The sequence below is a fragment of the Maylandia zebra genome, linkage group LG3 (assembly GCF_041146795.1).
Source record: "Maylandia zebra isolate NMK-2024a linkage group LG3, Mzebra_GT3a, whole genome shotgun sequence".
Taxonomy (NCBI): Eukaryota; Metazoa; Chordata; class Actinopteri; order Cichliformes; family Cichlidae; genus Maylandia; species Maylandia zebra.
Window position 1 is genome coordinate 32,146,512 of NC_135169.1, and position 27,625 is coordinate 32,174,136.

The window sequence follows — 27,625 nt, forward strand, 5'->3', positions numbered from 1 at the left end:
AAACACAAAATCAAGGCTAATAAATTTAGTCTTGGCACAAAACAGTTTTCACCAGCTAAATGTGGAAGAGTGATGTTTTATCCCCTCACTTCTTACAAGATTAATGGTTATGTCTTCAGAACCCGACACACCTTTTCATGCAGGATTCAGATTCAGTGATTTCGAGTTCATGATGAAGCTGTTTGAGTCACACATGTGTATCATGTTCTTGCATCGTGTTTAAGCTAAATTTTTAAAGCAAACTGCAAAATTATCATGGTAAACAGTTCACAGTGTTGACACTGAACACTGACGATCAAGCCTCATTTTTAGAGAGCAAAATGTTCAGTGTTCTTAAAATCTCAGAATTGGTTGTTTTAGATATGAAAGAGGAGATTGTGTCACTATGTGCAAGGTTAAGGACCCAGATACTGGACTCAAAGGCAAGAAAGTGAAGCAAACAGAAAACATCCTTTATTTCAGTCACCGAGAATCCAAAAATATACACGTTATAAAAATAATCCAGAACAGACCAACGATGAAATGAAATAAAACACAAAACACAAAGGCTGCACTCGAGGGAAGGAAAACAGAGGGGTGAACTATGAAGCGAGCTCAAGTGGATCTCTCATATCAGCTGGTTTGGAGAGCTTTGGTTTAAAATCAGCTGGAGGAGCCACTCTTGATGATAAGTGCATTAAAAAAAGAATAAAAAATCCCAAATACTTAAACATGTATCCAGTCCAACAGCTGAACAGTGTTCACTGTTTACTGTTTCCATGTCCATCCCTTTATGACCACAGTGTACACATCTTCTGATGGCTACTTCCTGCAGTATAATGAACCATATCTCACAACTCAAGCTGGTGTCCTGAACATGACAGTGAGATGACTGCATGTAAATGACCTCCAGAGTCACCAGATTTCAGTCCCATCAACCACGGTGGGATGTGGTGGACAAACCTGCACCGGATCTCGGCTGCTTCTTCTTCTCATTGAATGATGTCTGGTTTCTTTTGTGTAACAGTAATAAACATGCAAAGTGCATCATAATGAGTTTGACACTGTGGCTGATGATGTGGTTGTTTGGGGGCTGACGGTCGTCTTATGCTGACTTTTCTTCTGCCTCCTGTGAAGACAACAAATCACAGACGTGACACCTTGAAGCTCCAGTGATAGTGAACAGATTCATAACTCATAACACTCAAGCAGTGATTTCTCTCTTAACTTCTTCACCTTCTAAATTATGAGAATGACGATCCTGAATTTTACCAGCAAAAACACGATAAAGCCGTTCAATTATTGTAGCTTGTTAATTGTTCATCCATCAGATTTGTCCTGTGACCCAGAAGCAGTTTTCATCCTGAGCTTTGAACTATTACTCTAGAACCATCAGTATTTTTAATCACTGATGTGCAGAGCCTCGCACGATGCTCCAAAGTGACTGTTGATGTTCCTGTTTTAACTTCACTGACTTCCTCTCTAACATTTAACTCACATTAAGTTGAACACCAGTGAATGAAAGAAAAAACATCTGTGTGACTTACAGTTTTTCTAGCAGCATTATGATGAATTTTGACTGAGGATCGAGACACCGTTCACTCCCATCCTTCAGTGTGACTCTGTAACATGTAAAGAAAGCTTTGATTTAAAACCACTTTATAAACAATCCTTATTAATGACTGAGCTCTTATTAATAATGTGCTCCTGTCACTGTGGGCACTTACATGACTTCTCTCCTGTTGCAGTATGGACGAGGCTCATCCAGCTTGAGTTGAGCGATGAGAGCGATCTTTACAGACTTACTGGGCTTCAAACACCGGCACCTTGGAATAACTGGAAAAGGTAGAAAGTGATAAATAAGGTTAAACTGCTGCAGTTTCATATTTTACTTAAACATAACTATATTTAAATTAAATTTAAATTAAAGCTCCACTCAAGATGCACAGATACACCAAGGTTTTCCATAAAAACACACTTACAATGTGAAGTGCAAAGGGCCATGCAGGCCAGGAGAACGATGCACTGGATGGCAACACTTGTCTTCATTTTAAAGCTTTTAAATTATTGAGTGGAGGATCTACTGAAGGCTCAGTCTTCAACTGGTTTGTTCTTCTCAGATATGAAGGATCTCTGCTGCTGTGCGTCTCCTTCACTTCTCGAGCTGCCTGAGTGTGCAGGACTGTGAGGTTCATCATCTCTGAACCTCATTATATACACTCACAGCTGGGTGGACTCTTGCGAAGGATTTCTTCCTAAGAAGTGGCTGCAAAAATCTGTTTCCTGTCCTCTCACAGTAGAAATCCAGTGGCTGTGTTGTACTTTCAATTCCTGTTAGCAGCTCCTCATTGCATCACATTTGAGTTTACAAATATCCAGATCCAAGGAAAGTTGTTCAACCTTGACCTTCAGCGAGACCATACAGCTGTGTTGCAGTGGACCTTGAAGGCTGGAGGGGCAGATAGTCAAGATGTTCTTGTACCTGGGCTCTGGGACTCTGGGACAATCTGTACTTCACATGCAGAGTTGGTCTACAAAAAGACCAAACAGTGTATTTTTCTTATGAAGCCTCTTTATGAAAGACAGAATAATTACATGGCTGTATACCCGGGTTATATAAAACTGCCAACACTGCATCCTGGTATAAGTGGAGAAATTGACAGTTCACAAAAAGCAATGAGAAACCAACAAAAAAATACTGCTGCCTCCAATAAAGATGCTTCACACTCATGTTTTCTCTCCCTGGAGGCATCTTTATTAGACAGCGGCTTCAGAGCATCTCCGGCCACGGCAACCAGTTTTAAAGTAATGCACATAAACCTGTCCTCCTTAGTCACTTATCTTGTATCTAAAGTTCAGTCTCTCAGGCTGCAAGTTGTAATCAATCATGTGCAAGTTCACTAAGGGAGATCTGTAATCAGTGATCTGCCTGCTTTCGTAGGTGTTCGGCTGCTAGTCTGTCCTCTACTACACTTCCACTTTACCACACTGCTGACATCACAGCTCTAGTACAATCATCTTCTTGACCAACTTCTTCGAGCCAGTCAGCCCCCGTTCAGCGTACTTTATATCTCAGCTCTCTTGTGTTATTCTGCCTTTCTGACTCTCATTCACTCAGCCCACCTACTTCCCATCTCTCACTTCATGCTGGTCACTCAGAGCTCCATCCAAGCCTCCACCTTCACCACCACCTGCGTCTAGACTCATTCCTGTCAGTGCTGAGGTTCTGATGGGTTCATATGTGGGACCTGAATTACCTGTTGGAGGGGGATTGTGGGATTGAAATAAAAGGTCTGGATATTTTGACCAATTTCCTAACACTACTGCTGGCTTGGAGCCAACACTACTACTCTGGAATTAATGTGAGTAATGACGAGTAACCGGCAACTGGCTCAAAACCAGCTATACTGACAGCATTGACCTCTGTGATTTTTCGCAAGCAGAGTGAATCATTTCCTTGCTGGCAGACACCCAGCACATTCCTCTGCAGTCATCCAGCTAACAATGCAGGCAGAGTCTTTATACAGTCAGTATTTGGCAGATGTAAGTGATTTTCCATTAGATGATAAGGAGAAAGTGAAATGCAGGTGAGTATGTCACGGTCTGGGCTGTATTTCCAAGTCTTAGTGTCTAGTCTGCGCGCTGAAGAATGTCATGCTTCCAGTTTTATTTTGATAGCCCCTGTCCTGTGCGCATTATGTCTAGATTAGCTTTTTTTTTCTCATTATGTCTATGTATTTTAATCCTCACTCTTCCCCTGCTTGTTGTCGCTTTGTTAACCTTCATGTGGTCGCTCTGCTGTGTGTTTTTCCTCTGTGCCCCTCTTTCAGTTAAAATTCCCATCTTGGAGTCCTGCATTTGGGTCCTACATCCTGCCTGCCACACAGCCGAACCATGACAGAGTATAGTACACAGAATACAATATGAGTTAATATAGATCAGCAGTCTCCAACCTTTTTTGCGCCACGGACCGGTTTATGCCTGACAATATTTTCACGGACCGGCCTTTATGGTGTCGCGGATAAATACAACAAAATAAAACTACCGAAAAAAAGAAGATTTATTCATACCACACGTGAAAAGACCCAGGAAAACAGAGTTAATGATAAAAACGATAACAAAATAACGCTGAAAACCGATAAAAACCCTAAAAACCATACATTTCACACCAGAGCCTCAACTCTCGCGGCCCGGTACCAAACGACTCACGGACTGGTACCGGTCCGAGGCCCGGGGGTTGGGGACCACTGATTTAGATCCATGAGCACTTATAAGATGAATCATGATCATTTTTAGCTAAAAGACAGATTTAGTTATGTGTGAAAACAAAATTAAATCTCTTGCCTTGTGTAGATAAGTTAGTGAAACTAACTGATCAGCCGTCTTGATTTATCTCACCTTATTAAACATTAGTTAATCAGGAAAGCTGACTTTGTTCTTTCCAGTCTACAAGAGACTTTGTCAGTTCACCATCATCACCAGTGTTTTACTCTTATTTGCTTTTGTTTTTATTGTTTCAAAGAGTGGGGTTTGTCAGGGAGTTTGTGCTGGTGTTTATAAGAATCATTTTCCAGCATGTATGCTTAACTTATGGAGCCACCACTGGCACCACTGTTTTTGACAGTATTCACAATCACGCTCCTGTGCAGTGCTCCAAAATCCTAGCTGTACATTTCTTGGATGATGCTGTGAATCCATCGAATGTTCACCAGGAATGGGAGAAGTGTAAAAAAAACACCACCAAAAAAAATCCACACGACATAGACAACCGTATGGGCAATTTAGAGTTTCCAATTAACCTAGCCCCACTAACTGCATGTCTTTGGACTTTTGGAGGAACCTGAAATGAACCCACGCAAGCATCCAAACTCCACACAGAAAGACCCCGGCCTGATGGTAGAACTGAACTCAGGATCTTCTTGCTGTGAGGCAACAGTGCTAACCACCGTGACACCATATTTTGTATTCATTTTTGATTTCTGTGGTAACTTTTCCAGGCGCTCTTGTAAGTCATTGTTTACTTTGCATATGATGAAACACTTTCACCACACGTCTTCAGAACAATCCATTCCTACTAAAAGGAAGTAATATTTTTAAACTAAAGTGTAAAAGAGTGTCAGCGTTTTCTGCCGACAAGAGCAATGTACATTTTTTTCTTTCTGACTGAATAGTTTTTGTTTATTATCTAGGAAGGAGTATTAGGGCCAAATTAAGAAAAAAATGATTATTTTGTTTAAATATTTTTCACTTACCTCTGCCAAACGCTGACTGTATAAAGACTCTATCTGCATGGTTTGCCAGGGAAATATAGAGGAATGTGCTGGGTGTCTGCCAGCAGGGATACGGCTCACTCTGCTCATGAGATAACACAGGCCAATACTGTCACAATGCTGGTTTTGAGCCAGTTGCCGGTGTTACTCACATTACTCACATGAACTCCAGAGTAGTACTGTTGACTCCAAGCAGGCAGTAGTGCAGGGAAATTGGTCAAAATATCCGTCTGTCCGTCTGTCTGTCGATAACTTGTCTCCACCAGTGTGTGAATGTGAGAGTGAATGAATAGTGGAATTGTAAAAGCGCTTTGAGGGTCTCGAAAAGCGCTATATAAATGCAATCCATTATCTATCTATCTATCTATCTATCTATCTATCTATCTATCTATCTATCTATCTATCTATCTATCTATCTATCCATCTATCCATCTATCCATCTATCTATCTATCTATCTATCTATCTATCTAGGTGTGACTGGGGCCAGACACATGCTGTGTGAAATAAAACGAGTCCATGATGCTAAGAAAACTTCTGGCAAAGAGGTCAGAGGTCATCATCAATGTGTATATTAAAATCCCCAATTATTAACAATCTGGACAACTTCAAGATGGAAGACAAAAAGTCACTGAACTCCCTTAAAAATGGACTGTTAGGTCCAGGTGGATGATACACTACAGCACAGTAACATGGATCTTTAATTCCAATTTTAACCAGCTGTAGTTCAAACGATGAAAATTTTTCAACCATTAATGAGCGACAGTGAAACCAGTTTCGACACACCACAGCCAGACCTCCTCCACGACCAAAATGCCGCGGCCGACTGATGAAGGAGTACCCGCCCGTGCAAAGTTCGATAAGGGAAGAATAGTCACCATCACGCTGCCAGGTTTCAGTTAAAAATAAAAAATCCAGCTTTTTGGAAAGAATAAGATCGTTCAACAAGAACATTTCATTTGTCATAGATCGGGCATTGAGAAGCGCCATGCTCAATGAGGAATAAGTCAAACCATTACCGAAACTGACCCGTTTTAGGGGATGTAGAAACTGCGGGTTCGATCTGTGACGATAATAGATACCACTTGCTGCTGGGGCAGAGGGCCGAATAACCGGAGAGTCTGGATGAACACTCCTAAGGTAACACGATCTCATCAGTCCAAGTCTTGCAAAATCCAGCAGGGACAGGGAAAAAAATTCACCTCCGAACAAGCAAACTGAGCACCAGAAATGCTCGACGTCGCTTATCCGCTAATCCTCGTCTCTCAAGATAAATCAAGCTTGTGATTGTTTGAAACATTTGCTGCCAACTGAAATTTTGCACACATGCTCTGCAGAAGATGAATCGCTGTCAGTTTGTTGGCTCTGGAGTTGCATGTTTAATCAGAACAGGTTGGCTGCTAATGAATAGATGTGTAAGCAAATTGAATACACTTCACTCAGAAATGCCATCCATTCTGTGTCTTCCACTTAATGTTGTCGGGGTCGCAGTTGGGGTGGGGTGGCTGGAGCCTGTCCTGGAAATGCTTCACTGCAAATGAAATTACACAATTTAAACGTGATCATATTTTATTTGCGCAAAGTGTGTAAATAAAACACCTTCTTGTCTTTACCTTTCACATTAAAAGTCCCTGATGTTAGAAGGTGCGATTGTTATAGCACCTTCTAACATTAATAAAGTCTCATCTCAGGTTTTAGTTTTTCTTTTGTCAATGAATTGCCTAAAATCTACTAATGAAGCTGAAATATGCAGCTGACTATAAAAAGCGTATAAAAAAATAAAGTCTGTGAAATGGTTGCATTAGTTGCATGAATTATATGTTGCATGTTTATCATCTTTTTAGTTGCAGTCCAGTTACAGTAAAGTAGGATTTCTTCCATCCATCCATCTTCATCCGCTTTATCCGGAGCCGGGTCGCGGGGGCAGCAGCCTAAGCAAAGAGGCCCAGACCTCCCTCTCCCCAGCCACCTCCTCCAGCTCATCCGGGGGAACACCAAGGCGTTCCCAGGCCAGCCGAGAGATATAATCTCTCCAGCGTGTCCTGGGTCTGCCCCGGGGCCTCCTCCCGGTGGGACATGCCTGGAACACCTCACCCAGGAGGCGCCCAGGGGGCATCCTTGTCAGATGCCCGAACCACCTCAGCTGGCTCCTTTCGATGTGGAGCAGCAGCTGCTCTACTCTGAGCCCCTCCCGGATGGCCGAACTTCTCACCCTATCTCTAAGGGAGAGGCCAGCCACCCTTCGGAGGAAGCTCATTTCCGCCGCTTGTATCCGCGATCTCGTTCTTTCGGTCACTACCCACAGCTCGTGGCCATAGGTGAGGGTAGGGACGTAGATCGACTGGTAAATTGAGAGCTTCGCTTTTACACTCAGCTCCCTCTTCACCACGACGGACCAGTGCAGTGTCCGCATTACTGCAGCTGCAGCCCCAATCCATCTGTCGATCTCCAGCTCCCTTCTCCCATCACTCGCGAACAAGACCCCGAGATACTTGAACTCCTCCACTTGGGGCAGGAACTCATCCCCGACCCGGAGTGGGCACTCCACCCTTTTCCGGCTGAGAACCATGGCCTCAGATTTGGAGGTGCTGATCCTCATTCCCGCTGCTTCACACTCGGCTGCGAACCGTTCCAGTGCGAGCTGGAGGCCCTCACCCGATGAAGCCAACAGAACCACATCATCTGCAAAAATCAGAGATGAGATTCTGAGGCCACCGAAGCGAAAGCCCTCCGCCACTTGGCTGCGCCTAGAAATCCTGTCCATAAAAATTATGAACAGAACCGGAGACAAAGGGCAGCCCTGGCAGAGCCCATGACCCACCGGGAACGAGTCCGCCTTATTGCCGGCAATGCGAACCAAGCTCTTGCAACGGTTGTATAGGGATCGAATGGCCCGTAGCAATGGGCCAGACACCCCATACTCCCGCAACACCTCCCACAGGACACCCCGAGGGACACGGTCGAATGCCTTCTCCAAGTCCACAAAACACATGTAGACTGGTTGGGCAAACTCCCATGCACCCTCAAGTATCCTGGAGAGGATAAAGAGCTGGTCCAGTGTTCCGCGACCAGGACGAAAACCGCATTGTTCCTCCTGTATCCGAGGTTCGACTAGCGGACGAACTCTCCTTTCCAGCACCCTGGCATAGACTTTCCCAGGGAGGCTGAGGAGTGTGATCCCCCTGTAGTTGGAACACACCCTCCGGTCCCCCTTCTTAAAGATGGGGACCACCACCCCGGTCTGCCAGTCCACAGGTACTGCCCCTGATCTCCACGCAACATTGCAGAGGCGTGTCAACCAGGACAGCCCTACAACGTCCAGAGCCTTCAGGAACTCGGGGCGGACCTCATCAACACCAGGGGCTCTGCCACCAAGGAGTTGTTTAACTGCCTCAGTGACCTCGCCCCCGGAAATTGGCGGGTCATTCCCCTCATCCCCAGACTCTGCTTCCTCCTCGGAAGACGTGTCAGTAGGATTAAGGAGGTCCTCGAAGTATTCCTTCCACCGCCTGACAATTTTCTCAGTCGACGTCAGCAGCGCTCCGCCAGCACTATACACAGTGCAGGTAGAGCACCGCTTTCCCCTCCTGAGACGCCTGACGGTTTGCCAGAATCTCTTCGAGGCAGTCCGAAAGTCTTTTTCCATGGCCTCTCCGAACTCCTCCCACACCCGAGTTTTTGCTTCAGTCACTGCCCGAGCCGCATTCCGCTTGGCCTGTCGATACCTGTCAGCTGCCTCCGGAGTCCCACAGGCTAACCAAGCCCGATAGGACTCCTTCTTCAGCCTGGTGGCTCCCTTCACCTCTGGTGTCCACCATTTGGTTCGGGGATTACCACCACGGCAGGCACCAACCACCTTGCGGCCGCAGCTCAATGCAGCAGCTTCGGCAATGGAGACGCTGAACATGGTCCATTCGGACTCAATGTCCCCAGTCTCCCTCGGAATGCTGTTGAAGCTCTGCCGGAGGTGTGCGTTGAAGATCTCGCGGACTGGGGCCTCTGCTAGACGTTCCCAGCACACCCTCACTACGCGTTTAGGTGCACCAGGTCTGTCCAGCGTCCTCCCCCGCCACCTGATCCAACTCACCACCAGGTGGTGATCAGTTGACAGCTCAGCCCCTCTCTTTACCCGAGTGTCCAGAACATATGGTCGCAGGTCTGCTGATACGATTACAAAATCGATCATCGACCTACGGCCTAGAGCGTCCTGGTGCCACGTGCACTTATGGACACTCTTATGTTCGAACAGGGTGTTCGTTATGGCCAAACTGTGATTAGCACAGAAGTCCAATAACAAAGCACCGCTCGGGTTCAGATCAGGGAGGCCGTTCCTCCCAATCACGCCCCTCCAGGTCTCGCTGTCGTTACCCACGTGAGCATTGAAGTCTCCCAGCAGGACAACAGAGTCTCCAGGTGGAGCACCCTCCAGCATCCCCCCCAGGGACTCTAAGAAGGCTGGGTACTCTGAACTGCCACTTGGCGCATAAGCGCAGATGACAGTCAGGACCCGTTCCCCGACCCTAAGGCGCAGGGAACAAACCCTCTCGTCCACCGGGAAAAACCCCAACGTACCGGCAGCAAGCCGAGGGGATATTAGAATACCCACCCCAGCCCGCCGCCTCTCACCAGGGGCAACTCCAGACTGAGACAGAGTCCAGCCCCTCTCCAGGAGACTGGTTCCAGAGCCCAAGCCATGTGTGGAGGTGAGCCCGACTATATCTAGCCGGTACCTCTCAACCTCACGCACTAACTCAGGCTCCTTCCCCACCAGAGAGGTGGGGAAGGATTTCTTTATAAACCTATTTACAGATTTGTGTTGACAAGAGAAAACTGAGTGTGGTGCAAAACAAGAAACTGACTTTAATGGAAAGAGAAAAGAAGAGAAAGAAAACGTTACTGCAGAAATGAAAAGAATTATCATCATAATAAGGATCAGAATAGAGACGAAAATATGATTTAAGTTACTTTGAATGTGGGATGGTTGTTGGTCCCAGACTGGTCTGAGAATTTTAGAAACCATTTATTTACTGGGATTTTCCCGCGCAACCACCTCTATGGTTAACAGGGAATGGTCAGAAAAATAATACATTTCCAGTGAGCGGGAGTTCTGATGCCAGAAAACGACCAGAGTGCTACAAGCTGATATGAAGGAAACAGGAAGTCCAAAGCAAGAGTGGGCGCAGCTCAGTATTAGAGAGGTGTACCTAATAAAATGGCCAGTGAGTGTCCTACATAAGCGGTCTCCAACCTTTTTTGCGCCACGGACCGGTTTATGCCCGACAATATTTTCACGGACCGGCCTTTAAGGTGTCGCGGATAAATACAACAAAAATAAAACTAGTACCGGTACCGAAAAAAAGAAGATTTATTCATAACACACGTGAAAAGACCCAGGAAAACAGAGTTAACGATAAAAACGATAACAAAATAATGCTGAAAACCGATAAAAACCCTGAAAACCATACATTTCACACCTGAGCCTCAATTCTCGCGGCCCGGTAACAAACGACTCACGGACCGGTACCGGTCCGAGGTCCGGGGGTTGGGGACCGCTGTCCTACATAAAGCTGATCTTGATCTGTAATTTGTACAAATGTGGGCTGACAATGATTTTTATAAAACACTGGAAAGAAACCTTTTCTTTTTGAAGCGCAGCTGTGTGTCATGGTCCTGGGTCATTTTGACCCAGTGTTCTTAGTTTTCCTGTGGTTTTGTATTTCGTTCCTTATGTTCATTGGATTGTTTGGTTTGGTATTTGGATCCCCCCTTTATCCATGCTGTTATTTTGGTGTTTGTTCTGGTACCGTGTTCCCGTCCTTTGTGTTCTGTGTTCTCCTCATCCCCTCGTGTATTCATCCTTGTTCTCTGCCTCTCTCTCTGTGCTCTTCTCTATGTACTGTGTTGTGTTTAAGGTCCACATCTTGGTGTCAGTATTTTCAGTTTCGTGTCCTCCCTGCCCGGTCATGAGTAATTGTCTTCAGCTGTGTTCCCCGTGTGTTCCCACTTCCCTCGTTACCTTCTGTGTATTTATGTCAGAGTGTCCCTTTGTTCTGTGTTGCGTCGTCCCTCTAGGTTGTGTGCATTTACCGTGTCTTCCCAGCGCCTCAGCTTTAGTTGCTCCCAGTATAGTTTTTGTATGACTTCTTATGTTCCTGTTAATAAAGACCTGCCTTTGAGTTCATCCCTGTGTGTCTAGAGCTGTGCATTTGGGTCCTCTCTTGCCTTCACACAGCCGCCGCATGACACTGTGGTTTTGCACATGCTTACATCTGCTTTGTTGATCTACTCTCGGTGATGCTGTAACACATCACTGCTCATGAATCAGTCTCTTTCATAGGATAAGCTTTTAATTATCCAAGAGAGGAAGTACTGAGGAAGACAGAAAATCTGTTAAAATAAAATTCTCTGCATTCCTGCCTCAGTAATAGCAAGAATATCTTGTTTAAACTGGAGTAGCTGTTAATATGTGATTGAGTTACCGTTACATCAGAGATAAAAGCAAAGCAGTTAAATGACTTGGAAATTTTTTTTTGAGTTGATGCTTATAGTTTGAAGTGAAACCAGGTTTAATGGCAAACTTTGGGATTTTTGGATTCACCCTCTTTTTTTGTTTTGTTTGTTTTTGTTCTCTTTTTGTTGACTGTGTATAAAGTGGTGGTAAACTGGTGAGTTATAATAAAGTGAAAATATATAACATTTTAAAAACTACCTCCAGAGGGATTTTCCAGCATTAAAAATAAACATGGTACATAAACATGCTGTATCCATTGTTTACAAACCCTTTAAATGTTAGATGAATTACACACAACATATCACAGAGATGAGACTTTGCTCCAGTGGTAGTGAACAGATCAAGTCATACGTCTTTACCCTCAGCTTTGAACTGCTGCTCTAAAACCATAGATATTTTTGTAAGAGATAAAAATTCTCTGAGAGGTTCAGTGTAGCTTAAAATCCGTTGTTTGTATGGATGGAGATTTGTTTCTTTCATGCATATTTAATGTATAGATCATATCTAAGGAGGCTCTGAGGAGGCTAAAAGACAGGACAGTTTTAACAGCTGCATACCTGTGACTCATTGAACTGTTTTTGAAAATTCACCACTATTAAGAGGGAAACTAAAACTCACAACAGGAATTGAGAATGCAAGAAAAAAAAGTCTCTGTCACTACTGAAAATAATCAGTCTAATTCAATTTTATTTATACGGTGCCAAATCACAACAATAGTTTCCTTTATACTGTAAGGTAAAGACCCTATAATAATACAAAGAAAGCAGAGAAAAACCCTGATAATCATATGACCCCCACATGAGCAAGCACTGTGGCTCATGGAGGAGCGGCAATCTGCCTCAACCGGCTGGTGTGAGGGGAGGAAGAGGGGACAAAAGATATGCCGTGGAAGAGAGCCAGAGATTAATAATAACTAATAATTATATGCAGAGAGGTGTATAACACAGTGACTGAGAAAGGTGACTGATAAAGAAACACTCAATGCATCATGGGAATTCCCCAGCAGCCAAGACCTATTGCAGCATGAGTGAGAGGATTTAGAGCGACCTGTACAGCCCTAACTATGCTTTATCAAAAAGGAAAGTTTTAAGCTTAATCCTAAAAGTAGAGACAATGTCTGCCTCCTGACTCCAAGCCAACATAGGAGAAATATGCTCCCTCTGTCTAGCCCCTGTCAGTGCTCTTGCTGCAACATTTTGGATTAACAGAAGGACATCCTGATAATAATGAATTATAGTCGGGCAGCCTAGAAGTAATAAATGCATGAACTAGTTTTTCAGCATCACTCTGAGACAGGATATTTCAAATTTTAGAGATGCTACACAAATGGAAGAAAGCGGTCCTACATATTTGTTTAATATGTGCATTGAAGAACATATCCTGGTCACTTTAATTGGACAGCTGCTTCAGAGCACTCCAGCCTATTTTAAACTAATCCCCATCAACCACTTCTGTTATTCAGCTGTAGTGCTGTTTCTGTCTAAAGTTCAGTCTGTTTAAGAGTAATTTTATATTCTTAGTTTTTATTTAAATTTCTCGTTTGGTTGTTCACCAATTTGGCCCACGCTGTAAGCTGGTACTACTGATACTACTACTAACAACAATAATGCACAACAGACCCGACCTCATGTTTGCACTTTTCAGCACTTGTTAACACTTTTCTTCGTTGCGGTTGCTGTTCACAGCAATACTCACATCTGCAGCTTTCCAGCTCCCAGCCGCCCATACACCACCAACAACAGCCAGGACCCAGTTCAGTCTGTTTTAAGCTGGCGAGGCGTGATTGCGGGTGCCGCTCAGGTGGCCCCGCAGCCGCGCCACAGACCACGCCCCACCACAATACTACTACTACTATTATTACTACTAATAGTTGAGATGACTCCAGAGGGTGGAGATGAAACACTAAAAGCTTTGGAGGTTGGTGTGACTGACAGAAAGCAGACCCATGGCTGAGGACCGTAGCACCTGACACTGTGTGTATGGGTGCAGCAGGTCGGACAGATACTGATGGATTTGTAAATGATATGAAGAATTTTGTAAATTATTTATAATTTCAAACATTTCTTTGGGCAAAGTGTGCAGGTAACACTTCTGCTTCTGCTTATCTTTCACAATAAAAGCCCTGGACATTAGACCATGTGACTTCTATACTCCTGGAGCAATATGAACAACTCTTGATATGATAATCATAAGATAATCAGATCCTATGTCCTGCATTAAATATGTAAACAGTTTTCTGCTTTTTTGTTAGGAATACCTCGTAATTGGTAATACCTGGTAACTAAAAATGTCATTAAGAAAACATTTCCCTTTTTGGTAAAGAGTATTTACAAAGATTATTGTGTGATCCCTAAACCAGGCTGCTGGTGGTGTAATTGGGTGTGTGCAGGATAACACATACTGTGTTATAACACACACTTTGTTATCCTGCTAGAAACTCTATCAAAGACGCAGCACTCTTGTGTTGGTAATTTCAAAAAAGTCCTGTTTAAACTGAAGCAGCTGCTTACTTTTGAGATTTTAAAGGCAATGTTTCATTCAATTTGTTTCGTTTTTTTATTTTATTTTATTTTATGTTGTTGTTGTGCTGGTTGCACCTTTCCCTCTTTGTATGTTCCTGTTTGTCTAATATTTCCTCTGGCTCCTTACAATTAAAACATTAATTAGTCGTTATAATAAAGTGAAAAGATGTAACTTATTCAACAACTTAGAGATTTATTGAGTCGGTTTTGGAGTCACTGTTGTACATTTCAGAATCAAAGAGACAAACATGGTACAAATGTACATTAAATTCACCTGTGAAAATGTTAAAATAGCACAAATAAATTAATGTTTGTGTTACATACTTTACAAAAATAAATATATATAGATGCAGATATATAAATGTGCATATGCTTAGTAATCACAACTTAAGCCTGAAGACAGGCTGAGGAATTAAATGCATTTATATTTTGTGATGAGAACGAGAGCTGTGCTGCTCCTTCTTCTTAATCCACACATGTTGTAACAGCACTAAACATGCAAAGTGCATCATGATGATTCTGGCACTGCAGCCGATGCTGTCGTTGTTTGAGGGCTGACTGTCGTATTTTTCATCTGATTCCTGTGAAAACAACATATCAGAGAGATGAGGCTGGGTTGCAAAAAAAATCACAACTTTTAAAGCTTTAACAACAAAATCAACCAACTTTTTTGTCTTATTTACTTTCTGAATAACAAAAGGATCTTGATTTGAAAAAAACTGCTTCTGTAAAACCATCAGTATTTTTAATCACTGATGTGCAGAGCCTCACTCTGATGCTCCCAAAGTGACTGTTGATGTTCCTGTTTTAACTTCACTGACTTCCTCTATAACATTTAACTCACATTAAGTTGAACACCAGTGAATGAAAGAAAAAACATCTGTGTGACTTACAGTTTTTCTAGCAGCATTATGGTGAATTTAGACTCAGGATCGAGACACCGTTCACTCCCATCCTTCAGTGTGACTCTGTAACATGTAAAGAAAGCTTTGATATAAAAACACTTTATAAACAATCCTTATTAATGACTGAGCTCTTATTAATAATGTGCTCCTGTCACTGTGGGCACTTACATGACTTCTCTCCTGTTGCAGTATTGACGAGGCTCATCCACCTTAACTTCAGTGATGGGACCTCTTACAAACTTACTGGTCTTCAAACACCGGCACCTTGGAATAACTGGAAAAGGTAGAAAGTGATAATTAATGTTAAACTGCTGCAGTTTCATATTTTACTTAAACATAAATACATTTAAATAGATTTTTTTTCATAATTCAGCTCCACTCAAGATGCACAAATACACCAATTTTTTCCATAATCTGATAAAACACACTTACTTAATGAAGTGCAAAGGGCCATGCAGGCCAGGAGAACGATGCACTGGATGGCAACACTTGTCTTCATCTTAAAGCTTTTCAAGTATTGAGTGGAGGATCTACTGAAGGCTCAGTCTTCAACTGGTTTGTTCTTCTCAGATATGAAGGATCTCTGCTGCTGTGCGTCTCCTTCACTTCTCGAGCTGCCTGAGTGTGCAGGGCTGTGAGGTTCATCATCTCTGAACCTCCTTATATACACTCACAGGTACGTGGACTCTGGCCAAGGATGTCTTCCTAAGAAGTGGCTGAAAAAAATACTTTCCGATGTCTGTCCTCCCACAGTGGAAATCCTGCTGTCGCAATCCTTTGGCATTTAAACTTTATACGTTCACTTACTTGCAAAGATTTCCTGTGCCACTGGTTGATGTTGAGACATGCCTGCCTTCAGGTGTCGTTTGTATCTGTTGAAATTGATGTCACAGTTCACTCATTTTGGACTCACTCCAATCACTCACATGTGAGTTTTGCTGATAAAGGATATTTTGTATCTCTGATCTACTTACAGAGGTGAAATGCAATAAAGTCTTTATATGATCAGTCTAATATTAATAATTTAGACAGCTCAAATTATGATATGATTTGCCTAATATTTTACTGTTTCTGATGCACTCTGCTTAAAGTTTACTTACACTTCTCTTTATGATAAAAGTGTTTGAACACTTTCCAATAAATAAAATAAATAAATAAAATGATAAAAAGAAAGAAAATGGGAAGTTCCTTTAAACACAGCTGAAAAGATCATTTTCTATTCATTGTTTGCAGATGTGCATGTATATCATTGCATTTAGTAAATGCAGTAAATCTGTAAGGGTGTGGGAATGCAAGAAAAAACGTCTCCATCACTTTTAAAAATACTGAAATTCTCAGATTAATAAGGTCACCAATTACAGCAGAAACCAAGGCAGACTTCGTCATTAAGAATGTTTCACACTTTCTTCTCCACTCCTTCAACGTGCTTCCACTGGACAGGTATATTCAGGTATTTTGACAGATACCTTGCATGAAGACATGTAGCCTATTTGGACGCCTCTGAAATGTATGAAATAGTAGCAGTAGCAATGTAGTAAAGGGACTGGTGCTGGTGTGTGTGCTTATTACAACTCAGTCTTTTTTTTTGTGAAGAGGGGAGCGAGTTCAGCCTCTTGTCAGTCTGGTGGGTGAGGCTGTTTCTCCTTCAGTTTCCTGCCCTCAGCGAGAAAACACCAGACGATGTTGTGTGAATGATATGGGAAGTCAGTCACAGTCAGCTAGTCCCTGGGCTAGATGGGTTTTAGATCTAATCTTATTCTTGTGATGAAATCAGTGTGAGTCATGCTCAATTCCAGCACTTGCAGACATTAGCAGCTACACTGGAAATAATAACAAGTCCCTATGTGTTTGTCTTATCCGTCTACTGTGTTGTGACAGACATCAGCATTACTGTGGTGAATATCAGTTTTGCACATTTGGATTTGCGTATTACGCACCAGTCTACCGTTGTTTACAGCGCAGTCTCCTGCTGTTGTTTTTATATGACTTCCTACAAGAAAATCTAATTTCTGCTGTTCAATACCAGAGAAATGTAAACTTTTTAAAATTCTGAGAAATTGCAAAACCCTTGGCTGTGTCTCTAATAAAACCTCTGTAACTTTGCTCTGCTTCACTTCAGCAGCATCAGGTAATGTTCATATGTTGGTTCATGGTTTTCTTCCGTACTTGATCTACTGCAGAGTATTTTTAAGGTTAACTGCTATAAAAAGACAAGCCAAGAAATTTCCTTCATGTTTTTCTGTGTTTCATCCTCTGTTACTTTGACAGAATGGCATCTGCTGTGATGTTTACACCTCTGATGAAGTCTCACAACTGTCAGTACTGATAAATGAAGAATTATAACATTTCTGTCTGAATCAAAATTGAATCGTAATGGAATCGGTTCTAGAAATCCCAGCCCAATTGGTTATGCTGCAAGAGGTCTAGGCTGCTGGGTGCTTTCTATGATGCACTGAGTGCTACTTCTTCACTTTTTATTGTATTTAGTCACTAGTTATTATTAGTCTGTGGCTCTCTTTCACAGCGTGTCTTTGTCCTGTCTTCCTCCTCTGAGCCTGCTTCTGTCAGAGGTTTCTTTCTGTTAAAAGGGAGTTTTTCCTTCCCACTGTCACCAAGTACTTGCTCATAGGTGGTTATCTGATTGTTGGAGTTTTCTCTTTACTCTTACATTACAATATAAAGCACTTTGTTGCCAATGTTTTTGGTGCTTGCTGGTAAATAAAATTGAATTGAATGAATTTTCTAGTATTTTATTAATCTGTCACTGGGCACTAACTAGCCTAAATATGTATCCTTTCAGTGTAACTCTGCAGCTGAGAAACGCAGCTTTTTACTTCAGTAGCCTATATCAACATATTTGCATGTGACCCTCGAGGATGGTGCTGGAAAGTATCCAAGTAGAGCTTCCAGTTAAAGTTCAGCATCTGTGCAACATTTTCAGAACCAAATATCCAGATGTCGACATTTACTTCAGGAGAGTTTCACCACAAAGTGATCGTTTAAATGGTTTTAGTGATGTCTTTACTGTACATGTGATGACCACTGGTTTTCTAGATTTCTATTTTCTGTCTATTGCTATCTAAAATATATGTTGGGTGAAATATAATCTTAATAAAATGTATCAACACATAACTGATTGGAGAGTTTGTATTTTAGATTTAAACCTTGACCGAGGGTCCCCCTGTAAAGGTCTCATTCACTCCTGGCAGAAACCCACGACAGGCTCAGCTCCCAGTTCCCAAACCTCAGATAACTTTTTCACATCTGGAGTTTGGAAATGTGTTATTATTATTATTATTCCCATGTTCAACTACTTACAGGAAGCAGTGACTTAAACACAAAATCAAGGCTAATAAATTTAGTCTTGGCACAAAACAGTTTTCACCAGCTAAATGTGAAAGAGTGATGTTTTATCCCCTCACTTCTTACAAGATTAATGGTTATGTCTTCAGAACCCGACACACCTTTTCATGCAGGATTCAGATTCAGTGATTTCGAGTTCATGATGAAGCTGTTTGAGTCACACATGTGTATCATGTTCTTGCATCGTGTTTAAGCGAAATTTTTAAAGCAAACTGCAAAATTATCATAGTAAACAGTTCACAGTGTTGACACTGAACACTGACGATCAAGCCTCATTTTTAGAGAGCAAAATGTTCAGTGTTCTTAAAATCTCAGAATTGGTTGTTTTAGATATGAAAGAGGAGATTGTGTCACTATGTGCAAGGTTAAGAACCCAGATACTGGACTCAAAGGCAAGAAAGTGAAGCAAACAGAAAACATCCTTTATTTCAGTCACTGAGAATCCAAAAATATACACGTTATAAAAATAATCCAGAACAGACCAACGATGAAATGAAATAAAACACAAAACACAAAGGCTGCACTCGAGGGAAGGAAAACAGAGGGGTGAACTATGAAGCGAGCTCAAGTGGATCTCTCATATCAGCTGGTTTGGAGAGCTTTGGTTTAAAATCAGCTGGAGGAGCCACTCTTGATGATAAGTGCATTAAAAAAAAATTAAAAAATCCCAAATACTTAAACATGTATCCAGTCCAACAGCTGAACAATGTTCACTGTTTACTGTTTCCATGTCCATCCCTTTATGACCACAGTGTACACATCTTCTGATGGCTACTTCCTGCAGTATAATGAACCATATCTCACAACTCAAGCTGGTGTCCTGAACATGGCAGTGAGATGACTGCATGTAAATGACCTCCAGAGTCACCAGATTTCAGTCCCATAGACCACGGTGGGATGTGGTGGACAAATCTGCACCGGATCTCGGCTGCTTCTTCTTCTCATTAAGTGATGTCTGGTTTCTTTTGTGTAACAGTAATAAACATGCAAAGTGCATCATAATGAGTTTGACACTGTGGCTGATGATGTGGTTGTTTGGGGGCTGACGGTCGTCTTATGCTGACTTTTCTTCTGCCTCCTGTGAAGACAACAAATCACAGACGTGAGACCTTGAAGCTCCAGTGATAGTGAACAGATTCATAACTCATAACACTCAAGCAGTGATTTCTCTCTTAACTTCTTCACCTTCTAAATTATGAGAATGACGATCCTGAATTTTACCAGCAAAAACACGATAAAGACATTCAATTATTGTAGCTTGTTAATTGTTCATCCATCAGATTTGTCCTGTGACCCAGAAGCAGTTTTCATCCTGAGCTTTGAACTATTACTCTAAAACCATCAGTATTTTTAATCACTGATGTGCAGAGCCTCGCACGATGCTCCAAAGTGACTGTTGATGTTCCTGTTTTAACTTCACTGACTTTCTCTCTAACATTTAACTCACATTAAGTTGAACACCAGTGAATGAAAGAAAAAACATCTGTGTGACTTACAGTTTTTCTAGCAGCATTATGGTGAATTTAGACTGAGGATCGAGACACCGTTCACTCCCATCCTTCAGTGTGACTCTGTAACATGTAAAGAAAACTTTGATATAAAACCTCTTTATAAACAATCCTTATTAATGACTGAGCTCTTATTAATAATGTGCTCCTGTCACTGTGGGCACTTACATGACTTCTCTCCTGTTGCAGTATGCACGAGGCTCATCCACCTTAACTTCAGTGATGGGACCTCTTACAGACTTACTGGTCTTCAAACACCGGCACCTTGGAATAACTGGAAAAGGTAGAAAGTGATAATTAATGTTAAACTGCTGCAGTTTCATATTTTACTTAAACATAAATACATTTAGATAGATTTGTTTTCATAATTCAGCTCCACTCAAGATGCACAAATACACCAATTTTTTCCATAATCTGATAAAACACACTTACTTAATGAAGTGCAAAGGGCCATGCAGGCCAGGAGAACGATGCACTGGATGGCAACACTTGTCTTCATCTTAAAGCTTTTCAAGTATTGAGTGGAGGATCTACTGAAGGCTCAGTCTTCAACTGATTTGTTCTTCTCAGATATGAAGGATCTCTGCTGCTGTGCGTCTCCTTCACTTCTCGAGCTGCCTGAGTGTGCAGGGCTGTGAGGTTCATCATCTCTGAACCTCATTATATACACTCACAGCTGGGTGGACTCTGGCCAAGGATGTCTTCCTAAGAAGTGGCTGCAAAAAATCTGTTTCCTGTCCTCTCACAGTAGAAATCCAGTGGCTGTGTTGTACTTTCAATTCTTGTTAACAGCTCCTCATTGCATCACATTTGAGTTTACAAATATCCAGATCCAAGGAAAGTTGTTCAAACGTAACCTTCAGCGAGACCATACAGCTGTGTTGCAGTGGACCTTGAAGGCTGGAGGGACAGGTTGTCAAGATCTTCTTGTACCTGGGCTCCGGGACTCCGGGACAATCTGTACTTCACATGCAGAGTTGGTCTACAAAAAGACCAAACAGTGTATTTTTCTTATGAAGCCTCTTTATGAAAGACAGAATAATTACATGGCTGTATACCCGGGTAATATAAAACTGCCAACACTGCATCCTGGTATAAGTGGATAAATTGACAGTTCACAAAAAGCAATGAGAAACCAACAAAAAATTACTGCTGCCTCCAATAAAGATGCTTCACACTCATGTTTTCTCTCCCTGGAGGCATCTTTATTAGACAGCGGCTTCAGAGCATCTCCAGCCACGGCAACCAGTTTTAAAGTAATGCACATAAAGCCTTCCTCCTTATTCACTTATCTTGTATCTAAAGTTCAGTCTCTCAGGCTGGAAGTTGTAATCAATCATGTGCAAGTTCACTAAGGAAGATCTGTAATCAGTGATCTGCCTGCTTTCCTGGGTGTTCGGCTGCTAGTCTGTCCTCTACAACACTTCCACTTTACCACACTGCTGACATCACAGCTCTAGTACAATCATCTTCTTGACCAACTTCTTTGAGCCAGTCAAATTCAAAATTCAAATTCAAATTCAAATTTTATTTGTCACGTACACAGTCATACACAGTACGATATGCAGTGAAATGCTTGGACAACTGCTCGTGACCTAAAGAAAACAAAAAAGGAAAAGGCTATGAATAAGATAGGAAATAAATATGAAAATTTAAAAAGGGTAAATTTAACTAGGAAGGAATAAAATATAAATTAAGGTTAAAAATGAAATAACTGTACAACACAAATTAGAATGAAGGGTAAATTTAACTGGGAAAGAATAAGATAAAATATATAAATTAAAGTTGAAAATAAAATAAATGTACAACAAAATACACAATATAGAACTATAGAAGAATGTTTGAAGAAATATAAATAAATATATACACAATAACAGCAGCTGTAGAAGTACTAACTGGAAATGAAGAATATAATGTCCAGTGTTGTGCAATCCACATTATGTCTTGTGCAGTGCAAATATGCTTAAAGTGATTTAAGTGATGAAGTGAAAACAATGTCCAGAATGTCCAGTGTGTGTGTAAGTGTGTAAGAACTGTATGTGTGGGTCAGTACTGTGTGGTGGTGTGATTGAGAGACCGTATCGCCTGCGGGAAGAAGCTCCTCCTCAGTCTCTCTGTGTTGGTCTTCAGGGAGCGGAATCGCTTTCCTGACCTAAACAGTCAGCCCCCGTTCAGCGTACTTTATATCTCAGCTCTCTTGTGTTATTCTGCCTTTCTGACTCTCATTCACTCAGCCCACCTACTTCCCATCTCTCACTTCATGCTGGTCACTCAGAGCTCCATCCAAGCCTCCTCCTTCACCACCACCTGCGTCTAGACTAATTCCTGTCAGTGCTGAGTTTCTGATGGGTTCATATGTGGGACCTGAATTACCTGCTGGAGGGGGATTGTGGGATTGAAATAAAAGGTCTGGATATTTTAACCAATTTCCTAACACTACTGCTGGCTTGGAGCCAACAGTACTACTCTGGAATTAATGTGAGTAATGACGCATAACACCGGCAACTGGCTCAAAACCAGCTATACTGACAGCATTGACCTCTGTGGTTTCTCGCGAGCAGAGTGAGTCATTTCCTTGCTGGCAGACACCCAGCACATTCCTCTGCAGTCATCCAGCTAACAATGCAGGCAGAGTCTTTATACAGTCAGTATTTGGCAGATGGAAAAATTTATAGATAAACATAAACTACTCACTGAGAGTCAGTACGGATTCAGATCAAGCAGATCAACATCATCGGCACTATTAGATTCAATAGAATACATCACAAATTCCATAGACAAAAAGCAATATGTGGCTGGGTTATTCATAGACTTGACAAAGGCATTTGACACTATAGATCATGATATATTAATAAGAAAACTGGAACGTTATGGTGTCAGAGGGGTAGTTTTAGATTGGGTCCGGAGTTATTTAAGTGACAGAAAGCAGTTTGTGAAAATAAATGGTGGTTGCTCCTTATGTATGGACATTGCTTGTGGTGTACCCCAAGGGTCAGTTTTGGGTCCAAAATTCTTCAACTTGTACATTAACGACATCTGTAAAGTGTCCAAAGTATTAAAAATGGTTCTCTTTGCTGACGATACAAACATTTTTTGCTCTGGTGATGATCTGCAGAATTTATTGGAGGATATGACTAATGAAATAAGTAAAGTGAAGTTCTGGCTTGATAAAAACAAATTATCATTAAATTTGAATAAATCTAAACTGATGTTATTTGGAAATAGTAGTTTAAATACAAATGCAAAGATTCAAATAAATGGTGTTGATATTGAAAGAGTCAGTGAAAATAAATTTCTGGGGGTAATAATCGATGTAAGATATATTCATTCCAAAGTATCACGAAGCATTGCAGTACTAAACAAGGCAAAACAGGTATTCGACAGAACATCACTTCATATTCTCTACTGTTCACTGGTTTCACCATACTTAAGCTATTGTGCAGAGGTCTGGGGCAATAACTATAAAACCACATTACATTCACTTTTTACTCTTCAAAAGAAAGCAATTCGAATCATCCACAATGCAGGTTATAGGGAACATACAAACTCACTATTTTTGCAGTCTGAAATATTGAAAATTGACGATATAGTGAAATTCCAAACAGCACAAATTCTATTCAAAGCAAAAAATAAAGAACTGCCAGGTAATATTCAGAGTATGTTTTTTTTGAAAGAAGGAAGTTATAATTTAAGGGGTTTTTGTAACTTCAAAACAATGAAGGTACGTACTACAAGAAAAGGCTTTTGTGTTTCTGTTCAAGGAGTGAAACTATGGAACAAACTGAATATGGAATTAAAGCAATGTCCAAACATAAAACTGTTCAAAAAGAGTTATAAAAATATGATCTTCTCGATCTATAAAGAAAAGGAAAATATTTAAATTAAGTGAATGTCTCTATTTAAAAACAAACAAACAAAAAATTCATGATGTGATATTATAGTATATAGTATATCAGAAATCTGTTCACTATTTTTATTACAAATTATATCAGTAAGGAAGCTGACTAAATATTCACTGATAATTTATGGGACAGGGGTGGGATTAAATAAGTGTATACTTCTTCCCACTCCCTTTCAACATGTAAATTAATCAGAATGTTTTTTTGTATGTAATTTGTATAGTATTTTTTTCTCTCTTATTTCTTTTCTAAATGTACTTGTATATTGTTCACATGTTGAAATAAATTACCAATCAATCAATCAATCAATGTAAGTGATTTTCCATTAGATGATAAGGAGAAAGTGAAATGCAGGTGAGTATGTCACGGTCTGGGCTGTATTTCCAAGTTAACCTTCATGTGGTCGCTCTGCTGTGTGTTTTTCCTCTGTGCCCCTCTTTCAGTTAAAATTCCCACCTGTGAGTCCTGCATTTGGGTCCTACATCCTGCCTGCCACACAGCCGAACCATGACAGAGTATTGTACACAGAATACAATATGAGTTAATATAGATCAGCGGTCTCCAACCTTTTTTGCGCCACGGACCGGTTTATGCCCGACAATATTTTCACGGACCGGCCTTTATGGTGTCGCGGATAAGTACAACAAAATAAAACTAGTACCGGTGCCGAAAAAAAGAAGATTTATTCATAACACATGTGAAAAGACCCAGGAAAACAGAGTTAACAATAAAAACGATAACAAAATAACGCTGAAAACCGATAAAAACCCTGAAAACCATACATTTCACACCAGAGCCTCAACTCTCGCGGCCCGGTACCAAACGACTCACGGACCGGTACCGGTCCGAGGCCCGGGGGTTGGGGACCGCTGATATAGATCCATGAGCACTTATAAGATGAATCATGATCATTTTTAGCTAAAAGACAGATTTAGTTATGCGTGAAAACAAAATGAAATCTCTTGCCTTGTATAGATAAGTTAGTGAAACTAACTGATCAGACGTCTTGTTAGACAGCATACATCCCCTTTATTGCATGTGAGTGTAACCATTGATAACCTTGCACCTGTCCATTACCAGACTTGCTGCTGTTGCTTACAGGCCACAGTAAAATAAGTAGTGAACCTGACAGCTAATAGTATAAAGGGAAATTCTGATTATGCACTTTCAGCTCATGGGCCACTTCAGACAGCCTGTTTACCTGCAGTGAGCGGCTGTTGTTAGATGGAGGCAGTGTCAGTCCTGCATGGATCATCCGGTCTGTGTGCTTCTCTGACTCATTTTGTTGTTGGTCTGTTGGTGAAGTTCTAGCATACTGGGATTTATCTCACCTTATTAAACATTAGTTAATCAGGAACACTGGCTTTGTTCTTTCCAGTCTACAAGAGACTTTGTCAGTTCACCATCATCACCAGTGTTTTACTCTTATTTGCTTGTGTTTTTATTGTTTCAAAGAGTGGGGTTTGTCAGGGAGTTTGTGCTGGTGTTTATAAGAATCATTTTCCAGCATGTATGCTTAACTTATGGAGCCACCACTGGCACCACTGTTTTTGACAGTATTCACAATCATGCTCCTGTGCAGTGCTCCAAAATCCCAGCTGTACATTTCTTGGATGATGCTGTGAATCCGTCGAATGTTCACCAGGAATGGGAGAAGTGTAAAAAAGAAACACCAAACCCCCCCCCCCACACGACACAGACAACCATATGGGCAATTTAGAGTTTCCAATTAACCTAGCCCCACTAACTGCATGTCTTTGGACTTTTGGAGGAACCTGAAATGAACCCACGCAAGCATCCAAACTCCACACAGAAAGACCCCGGCCTGATGGTAGAATTGAACTCAGGATCTTCTTGCTGTGAGGCAACAGTGCTAACCACCGTGACACCATATTTTGTTTTCATTTTTGATTTCTGTGGTAACTTTTCCAGGCGCTCTTGTAAGTCATTGTTTACTTTGCATATGATGAAACACTTTCACCACACGTCTTCAGAACAATCCATTCCTACTAAAAGGAAGTAATATTTTTAAACTAAAGTGTAAAAGAGTGTCAGCGTTTTCTGCCGACAAGAGCAATGTACATTTCTTTCTTTCTGACTGAATAGTTTTTGTTAATTATCTAGGAAGGAGTATTAGGGCCAAATTAAGAAAAAAATGATTATTTTGTTTAAATATTTTTCACTTACCTCTGCCAAACGCTGACTGTATAAAGACTCTATCTGCATGGTTTGCCAGGGAAATACAGAGGAATGTGCTGGGTTTCTGCCAGCAGGGATACGGCTCACTCTGCTCATGAGATAACAGAGGCCAATACTGTCACAATCCATTATCATTATCTATCTGTCTGTCTGTCTGTCTGTCTATCTGTCTGTCTGTCTATATTAGGGTTGCCAACTCCCTGAAAAATAAATAAGGGACACCTCGTGGCCAGGGCCGGGCAACCTAGTTGTCTTCACCCTTCCCAGTGTGGTAGCTCTTTTTTGTGTGTGTGAAATTATTTTTTATCCATTTGACTTGAATTTGATTTAAGTAGATGCATATTCTATTCTTTGTGATATGACCATATGGGAAACAAATGATCATTTAGCCATTTATTTTTAGCTCAAAATGACAACATTAACACAGTAAAACAGGTCTCTTTCTTAAACAGAAGCCTGTCATGCTTAACTTTTGAGAATAAAAGTAAATCTTTCTTTAAAAGAACTCTGTCCTGCTTAACTTAAAATTATATAAATTAATAGAAAGCAATAGAACGAAAAATATTCTTGTAACTGTGCACATTTAGTGCATTTAGTACAATTGGCTTCAGTTGAGGTATTATTTCAGCTTTTCTAATGCTAATCAGCTGCTCCTGTTTGTAAACCCGCTTGTTCCCATGATTACGCATCATAACTCATCATCATTATTCATCTATGTATTACTTTTATGTATTAGTCATCTATTTGTTGTAATCATCTATCCTTGCAGTTGTCTATTACACAAAATAAATTATATTATTACACTTCTGGCCACATAGCGCTGATATTCACTGCACATGCCCATATTAACCTTAACCAGAGGGTTTAAAAAACAAACCAGTGTTTACATACCATATCTGCTTCTGCCGTGGCCTGGTGGACAAGAAATTGGTTAAGGGTTCCCTGAGCTTTCACGCCCCTCATGTTCTTCATGTGCCCACCATTAGAAGCATGCCTATGGAAAAAGTGCGCCGGCACACAGTGCAGTGCGCTTTATAGGTGTTATGGTGACCTTTTCCAGCCAGGTGTTTCCCTTTTCCCATTCCTCCCTGTGCTTTTGCAGCCTTTTTTTCTTTCTCTGAGCGAACAAACATTGCTGCTCTAATGCTGGGCTCACACTGTGCGATTTCTGGCCCATTTTGAGACGATTTTTGAGTCGTGCGACCGATTTGGTGATCGGCCCGATTTTGGTCTTCATCGTGCGTCGTGTAGTATACGTGGGGTAACGAGAAGCGATTAACACCTCGAGCAGCTCCCGATCATCAATCGCTCGTGAGCCGCTCACACTGCTCACGCGCAAACACGTAAACGTCGGTGAAAAAGACGGAGCAGCACGGCTGTGCGGCGTGTGATCTGGACACAAGCGATGGAGGCACAACTTGTAGAACTTCGGAAAGCTCATCCGAACCTTTTCGATGTGGCATCACAAAAT

At 41.5% G+C, this 27,625-nt stretch overlaps 2 long non-coding RNA genes across 2 annotated transcripts; both read right to left on the reverse strand.

Annotated features, from left to right (window-relative positions):
• Positions 1 to 12,218: 12,218 nt before the first annotated feature.
• LOC111501391 (uncharacterized) lies at positions 12,219 to 15,824 on the reverse strand. The gene is made up of 4 exons (XR_013096847.1): positions 15,618 to 15,824; positions 15,354 to 15,459; positions 15,174 to 15,248; positions 12,219 to 14,861 (listed from the first exon to the last, which is right to left on the reverse strand). It is a non-coding gene; the product is annotated as an uncharacterized LOC111501391 (long non-coding RNA).
• A 3,184-nt stretch (positions 15,825 to 19,008) lies between these two features.
• Positions 19,009 to 20,681, reverse strand: LOC106676095 (uncharacterized). The gene is made up of 4 exons (XR_013096848.1): positions 20,489 to 20,681; positions 20,225 to 20,330; positions 20,045 to 20,119; positions 19,009 to 19,626 (listed from the first exon to the last, which is right to left on the reverse strand). It is a non-coding gene; the product is annotated as an uncharacterized LOC106676095 (long non-coding RNA).
• Positions 20,682 to 27,625: the final 6,944 nt, after the last annotated feature.